General features: G+C 36.8%; 1 long non-coding RNA gene across 1 annotated transcript; it reads right to left on the reverse strand.

Annotated features, from left to right (window-relative positions):
• Positions 1 to 1,748: 1,748 nt before the first annotated feature.
• Positions 1,749 to 20,102, reverse strand: LOC115837520. The gene is made up of 4 exons (XR_004032536.1): positions 20,092 to 20,102; positions 18,302 to 18,306; positions 9,016 to 9,022; positions 1,749 to 1,821 (listed from the first exon to the last, which is right to left on the reverse strand). It is a non-coding gene; the product is annotated as an uncharacterized LOC115837520 (long non-coding RNA).
• Between the last annotated feature and the right edge of the window lie 617 nt (positions 20,103 to 20,719).

Below are 20,719 nucleotides of genomic sequence, written 5' to 3' on the forward strand. Positions count from 1 at the left end.
GATGTCTCAAATACTCTGACTTGATCATTACACATTCTATGCATTTAACAAATACTCACTTGTGCTCCATAAATATGTAAAATATTTTATATCAAGAAAATAAAGAAATAAGTAAATAAAAATCATTGGCCAAGTGTGTCTTGGTTTATTATTGTACTCTCAATTCTGTTTTATTGATCTATATGTGTATTATTTTTACAACACCACATTACCATAATTTCTTTTTGAAACAGTATCTCCTTCTGTTGCCCAGGCTGGAGCACAGTGGCACAATCACAGCTCACTGCAACCTCAAACTCCTGGGCTCAAGCGATCCTCCCACCTCAGCTGCCCAAGTAGCTGGGACTGCAGGAGCATGCAACCACTCCTGCCTAATTTTTTTGTATTTTTTTTAGAGATGAGGTTTCGTCATGTTGCTCAGGCTAATCTTGAACTCCTGAGTTCATGCTATCCACCTGCCTTGGCCTCCCAAAGTACTGGGATTATAGGTGTGAGTCACTGTGCCTGGCCACACTACCATGATTAACGTGATTTTATAGTAAGCCTTGAAAATAGATAGTGCAATTTCTCTAGCTTGGTTCTTTTATTTATGTGTGTGTATTTATATATACACACATATATATGTACATTTTTATACTATGTTTAAGTCCTTGAATTTCCATATAAATTTCAGAATTAGCTTTTTACTTTCTACAAAATAATTTTGCTGGCATTTTGATTAGATTTGCATTGAATCTACAGATTAATTTAGGAAGAATTACTATTTTAACTATATTCAGCTTTCTGTTCTATTAAATGATATATCTCTTCATTTATTTAGGTTTTTTAAAATTTCTCTTCACAGTATATTGAGTTTTCAATGTATGGGTATTTCAAATATTTTGTTAAAGGTATCCTAAGTATTTCCATATTTTTTATGCTTTTGTAATGGTAATTTTGAATTTCAACTTTTCATTGTTTATTGTCAGATATAGAAATACTACTGATTTCTGTATATTTCCTTATATCTTTCAACTTTACTAAACTCATGTATTAGATCTTATGCCTTTTCTTTGAGATTTCTCTGAATTTTCTTCATTGACAATAATGCACTAAAAATAGACAATTTTATTTCTTCCTCTCTGATTTGGTTCTTTTCCCTTCCTTTCTTTTCTCTTCCTGTTTTTCTCACTATACACTTTCTAGAACTGTGATTCTCAACTGGTAATCATTTTATCTCTCCTCAAGAGTCATTTGGCAACATCTGGAAAAAGTTTTGGTTGACACAAGTACTACTGGAATCTAGTGTGGAGAAGCCAGGGCCCTATACTGCTAACATACAACAACGCACGTGCCAGCTCAAGAACAACAAAAATTTATCAGGCCCAAAATGTCAATATACTGATGTTGAGAAACTCTGGTCTAAAAACTCTAGTATAGTGTTAAATAGAAATGATGAGAGCAGACAGCTTTGTACTGTTCCTTATCTTAGGGAGAAAGGCTTCGGGCTTTCACCATTAAGTATGTTAACTATGATTTCTCCATAGAGGTCCTTCATGATGTTAGGAGCACTCTCTTCCACTCTTGGTTTGCTGAGAATTTTTATCTATAAGGGTTTTGAATTTGAAAAAAGCTTTTATGCATCAATGAAGATAATTTTATGCATTTTTATTCTGTTGAATTATTAATTGGATTGATTGATTTTTGAATATTAAGCCAATTCCTGAGAAGCATCTTGATAATAATATATTATTAATTTTATATGGTGATGGATTCAGTTAGTTAAAATTTTGTCAAGGTCTTTTGCATCTATGATCATGAGGGATATTGGGCTATAGTTTTCTCACATTCTAATGTCTTTGTCTGGTTTTGATATCAAGGCTATGATGACTCATAAAATGAATTGGAAAGTGTTCCTTCCTTTTTACTTTTTGGCAGTATTCTTGTAAAATTTATGTCTTTCATAGATTCTCAGTAGAATTAAACAGTGAAGACATCTGGTCCTGAAATTTTTAGGGTGCACGCCTTTAGGTTCTAGTTCAATTACTTTACTAGAGCTATTTATTGACATTATTTCTTCTTGAATAAGTTTTATTGGTTTCTGTCTTTTAAGAAATTTGTCCATTTCCACATGTGCTATCAAATGTATAGGCATAAAGTTGTTCATAATATGCTTTTATTGACCTCCTAATTTTCCTAATTTTGGTAGGTCACATGATGTTCTTCTTTCAATCCTAATGTTGGTAATTTGTATCTTCTTTATTTCTTAATCAGTCTAATAAAAAAGTTTGTTAAGTTTTTTGATCTCTTCAAGTAACAAACCAGTAAAGCCAATGGTTTCATTGACTTTATTGATTTTATCTTTTAAATTGCATTAGTTTTGTTCTTATCTATTTTTTCCTTTCTTCTGTTGGCTTTGTGTTTTATTTGCTCATCAGTATCTTCGTTTCTTCTCTCTTTTCTTTCTTCTCTTTTTTTTTTTTTAGAAACAGGGTCTCACTATTTTAACCAGGCACAATCACAGCTCACTGCAGCCTCAAACTTCTGGGTTCAAGCAGGCCTCTTACCTCAGCATCCCAAGTAACTGGGACCGCAGATGTGAACCACTACACCCAGCTAATTTTTAAAATTATTTTTTATAGAGACAGGATCTCGCTCTGTTGCCTAAGCTGGTCTCAAACTCCTGGCCTCAAGCAATCCTCCCACCTCAGCCTCCCAAACTGCTGGGATTAAAGGCATAAGCCACTGCACCAGGCCTTCCTTCATTTCCAATATAAGTATTCAATAATATAATCTTTTCCCTAAGAATTGCTTTAGTTGAGCCCCACATAAGTTTTAACTGTTTTATTTTGATGTAGTTGCATACAATAAAAAGTATATGTTTGAAGCATATAATTTGATAAATTTCTGTGTGTGTATATTTATAAATATATGTGTATATGTATACATATATGGCTATATATACCATCAGTGCAGTTATGATAATGAACATATTCATCAACTCAAATGTTTCCTTATATCCTCAACATATTCATCAACTCAAATGTTACCTTATGTCCTCTTATAATCTCTCTCACCTACCCTTTCTCACATGCCTCCATTCCCCCAGTCAATCATTGATTTACTTTCTGTCACTAAAGATTACTTTGCTTTTTTTGTACTTTTCATACTTTTTCATACTTTTATACATATTAGTACATATTGTATAATTCCACCTGTGCAAAAGCGTAATTATTTTGAGGTTCATCCATGTTGTAGTTTATATCAATAGTGCATTCCTTTTTATTGCCTAATTACTACTGCATTGTATAAACATACCACAAATTTTATCCATTCACCAGTTGTTTGACATTTGGTTTGTCACTAGAGTTAGGCCATTGCATATAAACGTGGTATGAGTATTTGTGTATTTACCTTTTCTGAATATATGCTTTTATTTATCTTGGGTAAATACCTAGGAGTAGAAAGGTTGAGTTATACTGTAGATGTATAATTTTTTTTTTGAGACAGGATCTTGCTCTGTTGCCCAGGCTGAAATGCAGTGGCTCTGTCTCAGCTCACTGCAAACTCTGCCTCTCAGGTTCAAGTGAGTGGTTCTTCTGCCTCAGCCTCCTGAGCAGCTGGAATTATAGGCGTGTGCCACTACGCCCAGCTAATTTTTGTATTTTTAGTAGAGATGGAGTTTCACCATGTTGGCCAGGCTGGTCTTGAACCCCTGACATCAGGTGATCTGCCCGCCTTGGCCTCCCAAAGTGCTGGTATTACAGGCATGAGCCACCATGCCCAGACATAATTTTTTAAGATACTGAAAAAGTATTATTCAAAGTGGTTATCCACTTCATGTTCCCACCAGCAGTGTATGAACATTATATTTCCCATCTTACTGTATTTTTCCTAAAATTTATATTTTAGTTAATAATGTTAACTGAAAAATCTCTTTCTTAAATATTCTAAAATACTTAAGATTTCTATGTTGACATTTCACTTGCGGATGAAAGGTCTTCAAGATGTAATCACTCTTAGGGAGACTATGGAACATGGTGGCACATTTTTACTACAGTACAAAAAGTACTGTTTGATTCTGTTCATTTTTGTGTCAAAGCTGAGATGCGAACATGTATTCTGCTGGCAGCCATGTTTAAAGCTGGCCTGAGAAAATGGGATTGGCATGCAAATAAAGGGAGAGTTAAAAAGAGACAAAGATAGGGAAGATAATAAAAAGTAGAGGGGGCACAGACTGATAGAGTTCAAACTCCTGGCTCCAGAATTTGGTTACATAGAACAATGTGTTCTGCTTTTTGCTGTAGAGAGGGTAGTATTAATATATGCCATCTATCCTTGCCCACTGATACACATTCTAGTTGGTGAGACCATAATAACACAGGAAACTGTAAACAAACAAAACAGAATATAACATACTGCTAACTAAGTGATACTTTTCTACCTCTACCACATTCCTTCCTAGGCTAGGGCTCCTACCCATGCAACCAGTACCAGGCAATTGTGAAAGTGAGAATCAATCCAATGTGAGCCAGTAGAGGTAGAAAGAAACTGCATAGGTTTCTATTTTTCTGAAAGCCTTCTGTTTCAAGAAAGTTTTGAGGCTTGTACATCCGTTAGACCTCCACCTGATGTCCTATAGCATTACTACTCCCTCTATCTCTTGTGTTTCTACAGCATGAAACTTGTTCTTTTCCTTTTCAAGAGCCTGTAGGAATTTCTATGAGGAGTGTGTAGATGGGTGGTATTTAGGTAACCATACTTCTGCTTGTAAACTATCGGTAAGATTTCATAATTTTATGCCCCTTTGCTTACTTTAAAACTCTTTATTGGGCTTTGTTACCATCGGTGAATTCTCACATTTTTGGGAGTTTTTGAGTTGAGGGGTGTTACGTTGGACATGTTCACAGGCCATTTTACACATTTGAAAGTTGTTCACAGATAAAACATATGAAAACTTGAAACCTTTCTCTTGTGAATAAACAAAATGGTTGAAATAAATCTTTGGTCTACCTGAGGCAGTCCACTTATCCATGTAGAAACTTTCAATAATAATTGGTATGGTCAAGAATTCCTTCAAAGCATTGCCATGGTATATACAAACACAGACTTGAAAACTCTACATGGTTTGAAATGTTACTAACTCCAAAAATACCTCTGTTTGTGCTTAGTCTTAACAATAAAAAGATGCTGAAGTCACACTTGACATTTTGGCAACCAAGGACTAATACTTCTCTTTAAGGCTCTTCACCCCAATCAAAGTCAGTCCGAACTCTGTTCATTAAATTATGGAATCCTGACAAGATCTGGATTTTTGCAGTCTAGAAGACCACTCATAGAAGGTAGTCCTTTGACTATCTATTTTTTTTCCTCAGGAAAAAATTCGGTCAGATGAGTAACTATAAGTGTATCTACAACATATTTGTGAATCCCAGAGTCCATTGGTGTAATTTAATTTAATAAATATTTCACACAAAATCCAAGTAGCTAAAAAACTGACTAACTGAGGCAATGTGATTGATGGAAAACTAGAGGGTAATTTTCAAGGTGATTGAACTTACAGAGTAGATCAACTTCAAGGTAGTATGGAAACCATGCCTAGAAGAGCAACACCTGGGTCTGCTTCTATCCAATCTGACCAAGGCAATCAAGTCAGAGCTTTACCAGATGCTTGAAGAATCTGAATAAATTGGCAGCTACCCAATGCTTCAGAGAAAGAGAAGGAGACTAGGCCATTTTTTCATAAAAACCCAACAGAGAATTCTATCCTAGCTACATTACATTCCGTGCAAGGGAGACATCTTGTGTTCCATTAAGCCTAGAGTTTTATTTTTAGTAAGGATGAATGGCAGCTTTTCTCTGCTATCTTAGGTGATCTTTTATAAGGTAAATTTATCCTGAAGAGCCAAACATAAAATCTACACTCAGGCTATGGATGAAGCAATGTACATTTTTACCTTGAAATTAAAACACAACAATCACTTTGGCTAACAATGGAATTCTTCAGCCTCCTATTTTTAAAGCTTTCAGGCTAGAAAAAATACAAATTCTCTAAAATAGAAACTTTAAAGAGAAAGCCATCAATGAACCAGGTTATGTTAAAAACTCAAATTAGAGCTAATGAGTTTATGATGCTGATTTTTAAATTCATTAATAAATAACTTGTTGAGTCTATTGTATGCATGAAGCACAGTACTGAGTAAAAACTATAGGCACTACTTCTTTAAGAGAGGTTTTTGTCTAGGAGAAAACAAAGATGTATTAAAGGGCCATTTGGCATGATAGAAATTAGAGAGAGCACAACACATAACTGTAGGAATATTTCAAGGAGCAAATTTCTGGATTTCCCATGCTTGGTCAATCAACTTCAGAAGAATGCGGGAAAGCCAGTGACTTCTCCTCTGAGGGCAGTCCAATGCAAGGGTAAGGAGGGGATTCTGGAACCATGGAAGTCACTAATACCATGAAATGAAAGTGAAAAAGTTACTTGGATCTCTATTTACAAGTTTATTCAAAATTGCCCTGGAAGGGAAAGCCAGCATGTGGATCAAAATAGCGCACTTAGGGCCGAAGAGTGAAAAGGTCAGAAACACAATTGGGGAGTGATAGGTCCAAGGCTCAAGAAAGGGACTCTGGGGGACAATCCAATCCGAAATGGCAAGGGAAAATAAATGGCAATGGAATTTGACCCGAAGCTTTTGGAGCCTTGAGTTTTAAATAAAACATAAACCTTGAGGGCAAAGTCCTGCTTGCAGAAATCTTATCTCATGGAGAAGAACTATGCTGGGCCCAGAAAGCTCTAACCAGTCACTGACACACTAGGGAGACTATCTGGCAGGGTGTGACAGTTCAGAGTGACACTGTATACCCTGGTAGATTTGTATAGTCATGTCCAGTTTACCTGTGTCAGACAAGACTTTGACAGGCCTAACAGAAGGAATTATGCAGGGTTGCCAATTATCCGAGCTGCTGGAAACACCACTAGGCTAACCAGCCAAAGAAAAATACATGCGCCTGCCAGAAGTAACAAAGTAATAGACTTTCCATGAGCAGCTATCAGTTCTGGATGATTTGTTATTTTTAGAGAAAAGACTTATGTATAGTAGGTAATGTGGTCATTAAGACCTGAACTGATGTGGTTCTTGGATTCAGGATAGGGGTGTGGAGGTGCTAGTGAAGAAATGAAGCATCAAAGCAGAGAATTTGTGTTTCAAAAAAAAACAGTAAGATATAAATACCAGGGAAATATACAATAGCTCACACTTTAAAGTATGGAATGTCAAAGTCTAAGCATTCTGTATGACACTAACAACCTGGCATAAACACATAGTTTGTAATGAGAAGGAAACAAGAGTTTAGGAAATGCAAATATGCTTTACCTATAATTGATGTCTATACTGTGTGCCTTAGAAATGGAAAGACGAGATGTATAAAAATTTTTCACACATATTAATAATACTTGAGGGTCCTTAACTAAACAATCTTCAACTGGGATCTATGAGTTCACCTTGGCCCTGTTAAGTTTCCAGAAATTTCCTTGGGGTCAATTTAACTCCTAGATCCTTGGGCTTCTGATTTTAATTAAAATATATTTTTTGCAATGTATCAGATAAGATCATGAAATTTCTCAGTAGACACATTTCGAATGATACCTATGGCTTTAGAAACAACCTCCTAAGAAACCAGCAAATATCAGGTACAAAGTCCTAAGTATAGAACTTCATACTGTTTTCCTAGACCTTAACACATTATCTTGCGCAAGGTTAGTACCTAGAAAAAACTTGTTGGACTGATAGAGAATAATTTTTTTCTCATTAATAGGTGAATCCTATATAAAAGTTAATATCCTTCATAGTAACCTATTTTATTTCTCTTAGAACTAGACGCATCATCTAATCTAGGAGTGCCAGATGGCATCATTCAATCAAGTATTCAGCACTCTATCTATCTAAATATTCATGAGCCCAGATGCCTAGGAGATGTCAGATTGCCAATACTTTTGTGAAAGTGTGTAGCGGAAACTGTTCAATGTATGTTTTCGGGAAAACTAGTTCCAGGCTTGAGTCTCTGATTTTACTCAGTATGTAGCTGAAGGTCCATTGTCTTAACTCACAGTTAATAAGAAACTCAATACATAGTTTCTTATTAACACTGGAAGGTGTGGGTTAAAATCCCAATTTGTTCCTTTCACATAAATCTGTTTATCTAAATCTAGCAGCAGACAAATAATGGTATCATGTGCCCATTTCTTAGCAAGACATCCTTCATAGCCTTCCCATCATGGATAACTATCAAAGGTAAAATCAATCTCCAGACGCCATTCATTTGAATTAATGTCTATATTCTTGCATTAATGGTAAGAGAATAATAATTTATAAGAAGTTATGAGGCTGGGTACGCCAAATGAGATGACAACTGATCCTTACTATAAAGGGCTTAATGTAAAGAGCCATGAGTGAATAGTCAGTAATCCTATATTCTTAGAGTCCATGATGCATTCACATAGATTCTTATCAGTGTAGTACCATTTTGAACAATAAACACTCACTGTAATTCTAAACAGGGCATATGGGCAAAACATGATTCCACCCATACGTAACATGCCCCATGGCTAATTGGACAGAAACTAATATAGAACAGAAGCAAAGTAAAATCTGGAATGAGCATTAAGAGATTGTGAGAACTACCCAAAGCAAAGCAGAAAGGAACAATTCAGTACTGGCCAAAGATTAGGTTTTGATATCCTTAACGTAGCTATCAGATTGTCAAATGCAAACTTATGAGAAGACTACTGAGTTGCAGTGAAGAAAGAAGAATGTGGTTTTTGTGGCCACACTGCTAAGAAACTTCTCATTGCATTTAGAACAAAATCTTAACTCTACCATGGCCTACAGACCTACATGATGTGGCTTTTGCTGGCTTCCCCAACCTTATCTAGTTCTCCTCTCTACCTTTTTCATGAGGCTCCAGCCACAGGGCCTCCTTTTGAACATACAGATCCTCAAGGTCATGCCTTAATTCTGTCTTGTGTAGTACTTTTTTCCTTTCAAATACTCTCTGTGATCCCTCCACGCACCCACCCATGTCTCCCTGTACTATGTCTGGCTCCACTGCATCTTTAAAGTCTTAGGTATATTTCCCTGCGATATGGGAGGCTTCACTTGAACATCAAATTTAAAGTGGTTTTCTAGCATCCCAGTACTCTCTAGCATCTCTCCCAGTTTAACTCCTTTATTTTTCTTCATAACATTCATTATGACCCAAAGTAACCTTGTTTAATTATCAGTTTTCTGTTTTTTCCAACTGGAATCAAACCAAGTTGGAGGAAAAAAAAAACCTTTGCCTGTCTTTTTCATTGCTTATTTCTGGCACTTGGTGATTCGCACATGGAAGCTACTCACAAATATCTGTAGAAAAATAGAAATTCAAGTGGATCAAATAAAGCTCTGCTGCAGGTAATTGGATCCTAATATTGAGCCCAAGAAAATAGGGCTTCTAGAATCCAAGCAAGGGCCTATATTCAGGCCACACAAGGCACATTGCCCAGCTTTAATGTCCACAAGTAACCTTCTGACAAGTTCATCTAACCCAACCACTCTCTGCTTCTGTCATCCCTGTTTATCACTCATACCAAGGCTTTCATCTAGCCTCTCCTATAATTCTTCTTGGATATTCTGCAAATGACACATGGAAACATGGACTCTGTCCATGGGAACCAACACACAATTAACCATCCTTCCACTAAAGCTCCATTTGGTCTCCAGTATGTTTGGACTGGCTGCTTGTCAGAGGCCAGGATGTTGGTCACTCTCAGAACAGGAGCTTTGCATCCAATTGTTATAACTTTCTGTGTCCTAATCAGAGGCTCTGTTTTAAGTAGTTAGAGCTACATAGTATTTGGCTTAAACCACAGGAATCTCTGGAAGGAAAATGGGAGCATGGGAGCTCAGTCAATTATTGTTGGAATCAAGATACCTAGGCCCAGTAGCGGCTGATCAAAGGGAGGCTGTGTATGCAGAGCAGCTTAGGAATTGGAGAGGTGGGGTGGTTCTGATGCTTTGGCGACAACCAAGGAAAGAAAAAGAAAAGTGTAGAGAATGGATGGGAGGAATGAGGATCTGATTGAAAAGCACATAAATGCACATGACTTAAGGAATGCATTACTCCAATTTATAAACAAATATTTCAGGGTAGGCAAGGCTTGAAGGGAGAGTTAATTTTTTAATTCTCCTCCATCGAAATGCTTTAACAATATACCCACAAAGGCTATGGAACTCATGAACCCAGCTGCTGCTTATCACCAGCTGTCAGAATCATAAAGATTATGCTTCACATTTCCACATATCTTTCAGAGTTAATATTTGTGTGCCATTTGGTGATTCAGCCATGAAGAAGCAATGGAAACAAAGAACAAAATAATGTTGCTGGTCTTTCTTTCTGTCTGTCTTTCTTCCCTCCTCCTCCTTTTTAATTCCTCTTCTTCTTTCTCTCCCCTCTCCTCTTCATGAGAATCTGACTATTAGAAACTTAAGTGTGCAGGTTCAATTATTGTGGCATGTTTACTTTTTTTCCTGAAGCAGAAGAGAGAGTGTTAAATGCTAGATACACAAGGAGATTTTTGTTTTCTGACACCCACGTGGACTTGCTGCATTCTCCTATGTGCTGTAGTAATGGAAGATGAAAGCCATCTGTTCCTCATCCAATAGTCATGTCTTCTTGATTTGTCTCTTAAAATTACAGTTGTTATAAGGCTCTGTCATCCATTTCCTGTTTGCCAAGACACCTGTCATATGAGCTAGAATCAATAATTGCTAGTCTGTGGGAACACAAAAGGCTTTTCTGGACCGTTCTTAAAGACAGTGGGGTCTCTTACAGTTGAGGACTCAAAAGTGCTGGATCTTTTGACTTGTTTTGTCTTGTCTTTGCCACTCATGTTCCATGATCTGTAAAATGATAATAATATTAGCTACCTCATGGGGTTATTAGGTGGCTAAGTTAGTTAATGTGTATAAATAACTTAGGAAATAAACAATTTTAGTACAAAAAATCAATATAAGCAGGAATTAAATAAGATGCTGAATGCTGAGTCCTAAAGAGAGTCCCTGCCAGGATTTCCCAAAGGACTTTTTATAGCCACATTTATGAATTAGGAGGCTTTTCTTATGTTAGCAAATTGCTTACACATATTTTTACATGGGCTGTATAACCTATTCTTAGACCTAAACTTATATATTGATTTTGTAACAAGTATGAACTTTAATTTATAATTCCAGGGTGCAATAAACGGCAAATAAATTTATTTTTCAAAACCTAATTTAATTAGGATATTGGAAGATAAAAACCCAGACATTTGTAACATTGGTAGAGGATATTCCTGGAGAATAGTGAGAGAGGAAATATCTCACCTCTCTGGTATCATTCAAGAACTGTGAGAGTCTTAGGCAGCTCAGAACATTGAGTAACCTTTTCATCTTTGGTCGACATTGGTCACCATTGATATGTTTGTCGTCCAAGCACACCTGTGCCCTTGAAGGTGGGCAGCCCTGCTACTTCCATATCAGCCTTATGTTCCAGTGTTTTTGCTGAAGCTAGGAACTTCCATATATCTCAAACTGTCCCCTTAAATATACCAGGAAACCAGTGTCCTCTAAATTATTGCCACCTCCCCAGTTCACTGGAAAAGAAGAGGACATTGAAAGAGAGCAGGCAGGCTACTGTTTTCCCAAGCTCCCTAGATCTGCAGCACTCCCATTTTCTTTCTGAGAGACTCTCCCTAAATCTCTCCCCTGCCCAGATACTTTCAAATCCTCCCAGAACTCACTTCTATCCCTTTGAAACAATTTATTATTACGCCCCTCAGTGAGCTCAACTCCAAAACTCAATCAACGCAATGGTTGTCTTATAAGCATCTGTTGGGTTCTGCTTGCTTCCTTGAAATTCTAAAGCCCTCAATCAGGAAAACAAAATATCTTAGCTACCTTGGAATGGGAAGGGAAAACTACCAACAGTTTCAAAAACCTGGTAAAATTAACTTATCTATTTACTCTGCTCTACTGCCATCAAGGTGATTATCATCTTTTTCTCCTTTCTATTTTCAGTTTATATGACAAGAATTGTACTATGTTACATAGAGAATGTTGAAGAAAAAGCTGAAGAAAACAGCTTGAGTTAGGTAAGAAGAGTGGCAATTGTTGAGGCATAATGAAGAAAAATGGTCTCCTAAAAGCTGATTATTGTTTGAAGGACACGACATTGGCTCTGAAGACCTTCTTTATTCTTAACTTGTGGTGTGGCTATTCACATAGGCTGATGTTGGCAATTTCGTTTTAACAAAGAATTCTTGTTTCTAAGAGCCAAAGACTTCATCTGGGATGGCACTGATCACAAGAGAAGGACTACATACAGGAGAATATGGTAAAACAGAAACCAGGACTAGTAAACTTGTACCGGGTAGGCCAGGCACCTGCACTTAAGCTTGTCGATCTTGTTCTAACACTGAGGACAATTGAATAAATCTTTTGCTTATTCTTATATTAGGTTGATAACACCTGATCTAGTAGAAAGAGAAATAGAGTATAAAATTGACTGGCTATTTTTGTTTCTATCTTTGTTATTTCTGATTGTATTAACAATTTTCTAAATTGAACCACAGAAATGAAAATTTTGTATTTGAATATGAAGTTATCCTAACTCCTCCATTTCACAAATTTATTGAACACTTTCCCAGGTGTTGTGAAGTTTACAAAAATAAAAGACAGGTCTCTTAACAATCTAGCAAATTTCAAATCTTTTTATGAAGTTCATCTAATTGGATTTTTTATTCAACATCATTCCTCTGTGGTGAGAGAATAGGCAATGCTATATATTCCTTTTGGAGACTTGAACAAACTGAAGCTCAGAAAGGCAAACTGATTCACATAGTATTATATCCAGTTAGAGGAAATGCTGGAAATACACCCAAAGATTCAATGCCAGTAATCTTTGCTAATTCTGGAGTCCAGAGATTCCTTTAGAAAGGAACATAGAATGAATTTGGTCTCTCAGGCATCCTGTGGGAACAATTTGAGTTTTGGGAGTCCTTCCTTAAACTTACACAATAAAGGGGTTTACCCAGCCTCATATCTTGTAGGCATGGCACTGCATGGATCATTGTCTGAGAGGGTGTAATAAATGAGAGTCTCAATCATCATAGTAGGGAAGTAGCATGTGCTCAATTTAAATATCAATCCTCAATAGCTCACATGTGACATTAACTTCTACATGCCTCCATTTCCTGAGAAGTTCTGATGACCTACCTTGTAGGATTGGAAGGAGTGAGCGAGATAGCTCATATAAAATGGACAGTCTTATGCCAGGTACCCTGACCTAGGGGAGAGTCTTCGAACACGTCTTCCCACCACTGCCACCCAAAACACATGCACACACAAACACACACACACACTTTGAATTATTATTGAATGCATCTGTTCATGCATACAATAAACACACATTTATTGAGCACCTACTATGTGAAGTTCTCTTTGCTGGGCCCTAGGAATACAAATATAAATAACATCTAATCCCTGCCTCAAGGAGTTAGTTTTCTATTGCGCTTAACAGGAGAAAGGACTTTATTTAAAGTCCTCCATTTGGAGGGAATAAAAGAAAGCTGTGAGAGCAGGAATGGGGAATTGTCAAGAGGTGCAGAGAAAATAAGGCCAACTTACTTTCCGGGTTTCAGTCCTTCAGGATGAGTGGTGGGATTGTGGCAGGGAATGGGATTTTGCCTTACTCTTCTTGGATGTAGCTGCACCTAAAGGGAACTCTTATTTCCTGTGTTGTTTGTTCCCTGACATTTCCAATTTCCATCAGAGGACCTTTGCCAGTTGTGTGCTTTGCCTTTATTTTAAAATTAACTTCCCAAGAAGGTTGTAAGATGCAGTAGACATCTGGTGTGAATGCTGAGGGCAGTCCTTGCCAGCTGGGTGCTCCTGATGTGACGGAATTGAGTGGTCCTGCTCTCTTTGCTTTGAGATACAGTGAGGCCCAGGGCCCAGATAAGGAATTTGTCTATCCAGGTCCTCTTCTCCTCTAAATACATGAGCATTCATATTTTATTTGCCATTTTGACTTCATAAACCAGGCTTATGGTAGAAGAAAAAGACTGCGACTCATTAGGGGTATTCTCTCTCTTTCCTCCAGAAGGTTCAGGCAGGAAGTGCTAACAGGCCTCAAAAGGACTGGGGAGAAGAGACACCGAGACAGAAAATCAACAGCTACCAGCTATTGCTCATTTCTAAAGAAGAGGCATTTTTACTTAAGAAATATTTTAAAGAAATGCTCCAAAGTAAATGTGAACACATATACTTGAGCAATCAACAGCATTTTCTTAGACTACGTGTCTCCTGAGGAAAAGTTGAAGTTTTTGCTTCTGGCCGGTCTGGAACCTGTCCCTGTGCCCACCTTCCCTTGCCAAAGCTTTGATCCTAAAGAAACACTTCAGTATTTCAAACTCAAACCCACAATAGTAGACCTTGTGGTAGATGTGTTTCACATTTGTGATATGCCTAATTCACAGCAACTCTCTCAAACCACATTCAGTATGAGGTACACACCAAACGCCCATTCCTATTTTCCCAACCCACACACCTAGCCCCAACCATCACAAAATGTTTATTTTTCATTAAACTTTCTACCTATTCATCATGTTTCAAGAGCTCCTAAAATTTCAGGTCTCCTCCAAAGCATTTCTCACTTCAACTGGAACTGAGATGGAATTTTTTCCAGCTTTGGACTTCCAAGATAAAACTCACACCTTCAGCCACACCAAAAATGACAAAAACTACAATAATTTGGATGGAAATATTACCTTCTCTAGCACTCAAAGCATTTTTTAAAATCATTATATTTTGTTGGTGTATTCTAAGAGAGAAAAAATATTGCGTTCTTATTTGGCAAAGAGCAAAACTGAAGTAGGCATTCGGTGGCATAGCTAAGATTGCTCAGCACCATCTGGCAGGCAGGGCAAGGGGAGAACCTGCTGACTCTCAAAAATAATGATCTACGTGTTGCAGGCCCAAAGCTTTCCTGGGCTCTACAGTATCTCAGTAGTTACTGTACTTTATGACCATGGATTTTTCTTAGTTCTTATTCTCAGATGGATATTAAAATTATCTTAAAATGTTCTCTCCTTCCAAACATATACCCATTTATCTCCCTCCAAACACATATATATTTCCCCCACCACACTGCAAGGACTGTTCCTGAAATTCCGAACATAGGGGTTAGAGAAGAGGGAGATTTCCTGCTTTCCCCTCCTCTGCCCTCATATTTATCTTCTGGAATGAAGGAAACTGATATTTATCAATTGTCTAATGCAAGATGTATGTAATCTTATTTAATATTTGTAGCAACCTTACTTTGGCATGATTTCACCTCAGAAGGATTAAATGCCTCATCTATTCTCACAGCTTACAAGATGCAAGGATGGAAGAGCACAGGGCTCAGAGCCTTGCAAGATGCAGGGCTGATCTAGGAGCACCCAAGGTCTCACCAGTTCCAAAACCTGTATATTGTTTCTGTTGTTTTTCAAGTTTATTCATTTTAAACAGATTTTGAGCATTCTAATCTCCTTTGGATAAGTGCTCAAAAATAAGATCAGTGAGTATCTTTTTTTTTCTTTTTGAGACGGAGTCTCGCTCTGTCGCCCAGGCTGGAGTGCAGTGGTGCAATCTCGGCTTGATCAGTGAGTATCTTAATGCTTGGACATGGAAGTTTTAAAATTTTGTTCTCTTTTTCTTTTTTTGATTTTCCTAAACATTACATTGGCTGAGTTAACATTCTTATTCCAGAGGCTGGAAGTAAGATGAGAGCCAAGAGTCTGACTTATTTCTTCATCAATTCATTCAAATCCTACAAAACTATTTATTGACTTGGCCTTTCTCTAACAAAGACCTTAATTTAGACTGGTTTGATTTCATTACTAGTGATTGGGAGAGTTTATTGCACAGAAACAAACCTTATGATCCCTTGGAGGAATATGAAAGTCATCACTGGCTGAGATGACCCATGAATAAAATGGGTGAAAAACATTCTAGAAAGGAAGAATCTCTAAGAGAAGTTGTTTTTAGAGGAAAAAAAAGATTGTTAGTGGTAATGATATATCTTGAGCTAGATATGTCATTTGGTCTCCTTAGATAGCTTCTGCAGGATGGAACTTCAAATATGTTTTTTTTTCTCAGTCTAACACAAATAATCAATACAGAAAAAAAAAAAGGTTTAGGCTGAAAAACAAAATAAACACACGTAATTCAACCCACCCAGATAAAATGGCATAAACACTTGATATACAAGCTTCCAGCTTTTTAATCTGCATATATAATTTAACAGAAATAGAATCATAGCATAATACATCTTTGAAGCTTATTTTAAATTTAATATTATGAATACGAGTTAGTATCAATAAGGAAAGATCTCTAGCACAATAATTACACAGCTCACAGTATGATATCACGTGCTGCATCATAATTTACCTAATCTGTTGTTTAGGATTAGACAATGAGACTTGTTTATAATTTTTCAGTTGCAAATAGTGATACCATGAATGCCAACAAAACCATTGGTGTAAGGGAAACAATGAGAGATAGCAACAGGTCTGGAAATGAAACTATTTATTACATTAAACGTATAAACATTTTAAAGGCTTTTGATAGATGATCCCAAACTATTTTTCTGAAAATTGTGCCAACATACATAGCAGTGTATGACTGCATCCATTTCCCTAAACCTGCAGGCTGATAGAAATAAATGTCATTTCATTGCATTTCATTGCAATAATGTTGAATAATTTTTACTATGTACATTGGCTGCTCGTATTTCTTCTTTTATAAATAGCTTATTATCTTTTTTGCCTACCAATTTTTACCTATTAGTCTTTCACTTATTGATTTATAAAAATTCTCATTTCATAGTAATGTTTCATAATAAATGTTGCAAATATTTTTTTCCAATTTGTCTTTTTTTCCCTTTTAATTTTATTTATAGTGTTTTATGCAACAAACTGGTTTTACATTGTATGTAGTCAAATCCATCAGCATTTGCTTATTTGTATTTTCCCTTTGGTTTTTGGCTTAGACAATTCCAGGAACTTTAAAGCAACGTTGAAAAAGTCAAATTTATGATACACAAGCTCTCTACAAACTTATTCAAAATTTTCATGCGTTTGTGCTCATGATACTTGTTATCAAACTATACCTTCTATGGAAGACCATTTTCCCATAATTTTAGTCAGGGTGCTGTGCCATTAAATATGAATAATAGCAATCTTTTTAATTTTTCAGAAAAATAAATTTAATAAAATATCTTTCAAATCTAAGGTTTCCCATCACATTTTTTTCTTAAATATTTGGTGCTGCTACCCATTGCCTTTATTAATAACTAATAAAACCTGGTGTCATATTATATATTCTGTTATTCTAAATTTAATATGTCAATATTAAATGGTGTTGTGCAAAGGTTGCTATTACTTCCAGATGTTCTGCTAACTGACAAGTCCAAGGATCTCTAGTGCATGGTACATGTTTGCTACAGTTAAAAACTAAAAGGGAGGTAATGTTCACAACACAAAAAAATGAGAAAACTGAAGATCAAGAGTTCTGTTGTAACCACTAATTACTTTTTACCTTCTTTAAGATCCCATGCCTTGATTACAAATATCACTGACCAATGTATTCAATGAATCTGACTGCCACGCTTGTGAAATCGTAATTTTCTGATGGGCTCAAATAACTTTCCAAAGGTAAGATTTTTTTAACCACAAAATTATTATTTTTTATATTAGAAGCATAAATGGAACATGGAAATTTCTTCTTTGCTTTTTAATGCTTCCAGAGGCAGTCTTTATTGCTATACTGGGTCTGTGAAGAACACATACAAAGGCACTCTCAACTGGCACTCACAAATAGAAGCTTTGAAAATATGCACCTATAAAATGCATGCATTTCCTGAATTGGTAGCTGCTTTATTCAACAGACCATTAAAAGCCCACTTAGAGGACCTCTCACAAGCTCATGTGCACTACAGGTACTTAAAGCTGGTGAACCCAGCAATGGCGAGAAACAAAACAAAACAAAAAAGTGAACCAACATCTACTAAAATTTACACAGAGAAAAAAGCTCTCCCCCCAAACCCAAATTTCCTCCAACACTAACACTCTTATAAAAAGAACAGGTAATGTGACAAAATTGCCCCACTTCCAATCCCCCAGCCCAAATCCAACACCCCTCCTGTACTCCAAGTATCAATCATCAACCCAGGCAAGGCAAATGAACTTTTAATCAATAACAGCTACTGTTTCTTGTACCAGGACTGTTTATGATTTAAAAGGGGAAAAATTAAATCAATCCTGATGTGAATGTTTTCTCTCTTGAAGAGAAAAAGCAAAACCCTGTGTCAAAGAAAGGGGGTAGTTTCACATGTTTTAAAAATACATTACAAAAACAAATTTAAAATTGTTTGTGTGTGCATTGGCTACAGAAAAAAAAGTAACTTTGTGGGATGCTATAGATTGTAGGCTAGTGCCTTTAATCTGTGTCTTCACAGCATTGTACTTCCTGTTTACATTCATGCATTGGCATAGATTAATAGAACTAGAAGAGAATATAGGGGATATCAGCCCAAAGACAGCTGCCTTGGGAGAACTGCCACTGAAGCTGTTCAGGCATAGGTACAAGGATCTATCAGTTAGGATGTTATAGAGAAAATCTGGACAACGGAAGGTTTTATAGACTATATTGGTGGATGAAATTGATTGTAAATGGATATCTAGTATGTAGAACCTACAAAAGTAGGTCTACTCTTGCTGAAGATTCTTGTCCCTTTCTTTATTCATATCTAAAAGGCAGCCCTAGTCTGGAATTTCCAGCGTCCTGCCTAAGAGGCTTTAAACCCCAGTACCAGAGACCTTTAAGCACCCTGCGTATTCTGATTCTTGTCTTGATGTTCCTTCCATCACTCTAGGCCACATCCAGGTAGGTCTAACTAAACACCATAAATCCTAGTAATACTGGTGGTCAGATCTTTCTGCATCTTAAGTATCCCTTCAGCCAGAGAGAAATCAAAGTGAACTCTTTATGAAGCCTGCTACATTTTTTGGCATGTTTGTAGAAAACCAGAAATAAGTTCCCTGAAGATTACTGAAATGAAATCATCATTCACCTAATTGAGAAAGGCTACACAGGCTTATGCCCAATTTTAAAGAGTAACGTGATTGGTGGGGAAATGATGATGGAAGTAATTTCTTGACTATTTTCTTTTACAGTTTGCTGAAATGGAACAAATCAATCCTGTCTTGATTATTTATAAAACCTTAACACCAACAAGGCGGGTGAACTAATGAAACCAGGCGCAAGGAATGTGGGAACTCTCATTTCTAAACTGCTGGCACACAGACATGCATTAGTGTCTTGTAGCTTTTAAAGGGCTTGAAGGAATGAGTTTTCTTCCTCCAACAACTGTTTGTAGAAAACAAGCACTTGCACCCAATTATTTACCACTGTAACTGGCAACCAGAGGGAGGATCCAGCAAAGAAGTCCATGTTTTTGAAGAACAAGGATAGTATATCCTCGTGTACCCTTTGAATAACACAACAACTATAGGCTCTTAGAAAATAGTGACCATATGACTAGTAACACAAAAGATTTTGTAACAGACTTATAAGGCATATTTAATCCTTGTACTACCTCTATGAAGTCATATTTTCCACATGTTGCAGATGAGGAAACTAAGTCTCCAAAGGATCAAATGGCTTGTTCAAAGACTATTAATTCTTGTGTAGGAGGTGGGTTTTAATTAAAAAAAAATAAAGACAATTCATAATCTGAAAAGCCAGGATTTGAATTCAGTTCTATGGCTAACTCCTAAGTTCTTTTCATTTTTCTAAGAAACATTTTTCTGGGAAGCAGAAGAAGAAATTTGATCTCTATTAAATATTATGTCAATTTGGAGTATGAATAAAAGATTTGATGTCTGTCAGCCACAGTTCAATTCTGCACCTCTTCTATTCTCCCTTTCTCATGCCCATTTATAAATAGCTGATATTCATACATCCTCAGAACTCTTGAAAACCTGACAACTGTCATCTCTGCCATTGTTCATTACGAGGACACTGGTACCTGAGCTGAGAGTACCATCTCCTAGTGCCCCCTAAGTCACCAACCTCAAGATGCAACCGTACGTCAGGGGTCCACTCTGTGAAAAAGCACCACAAAAAGGAAAACAGTGATCTTTTAATGTAATATATACCACATCTCATCTCCTGTGTTCTAAAGCTATACTGAGTTGCCTTATGCTGCTGAATGTCTAAGAAGAGAGGCTCCTTCAGCTTTCGCTAGTGATTTTTCTTTCCACAGGGCTCATACTTGGGTCTTTGTGTCTGGGACAAAGGATGCACTAGACTCCATCTCCTTTCAGTTTCCCACTTTCATCCTCTGGGGCTCCAGCTGCCAGAACTTCTGCCTATGGTCTTTAGCACTTGGCTGAAAGTTCATGTGCTATCCAGGTAGTAACAGCTCAGTGATCCTGATTTGCTGGACGGCTCTCGGTTTACAGGAAGAAATCCATGTGGCTCATCAGCATCATGACCTCACAGTTAAGTGGTTGCAGAATAAAATATGTCTATATATATATTGGAGTCATATGGTCTGAATATAGGAGCAAGAGCTTTTATCCATGTTCCCTTATCTGTCTGGAGCTTTGGAATGT

This window comes from Nomascus leucogenys, chromosome 12, assembly GCF_006542625.1.
Source record: "Nomascus leucogenys isolate Asia chromosome 12, Asia_NLE_v1, whole genome shotgun sequence".
NCBI classification, from domain to species: domain Eukaryota; kingdom Metazoa; phylum Chordata; class Mammalia; order Primates; family Hylobatidae; genus Nomascus; species Nomascus leucogenys.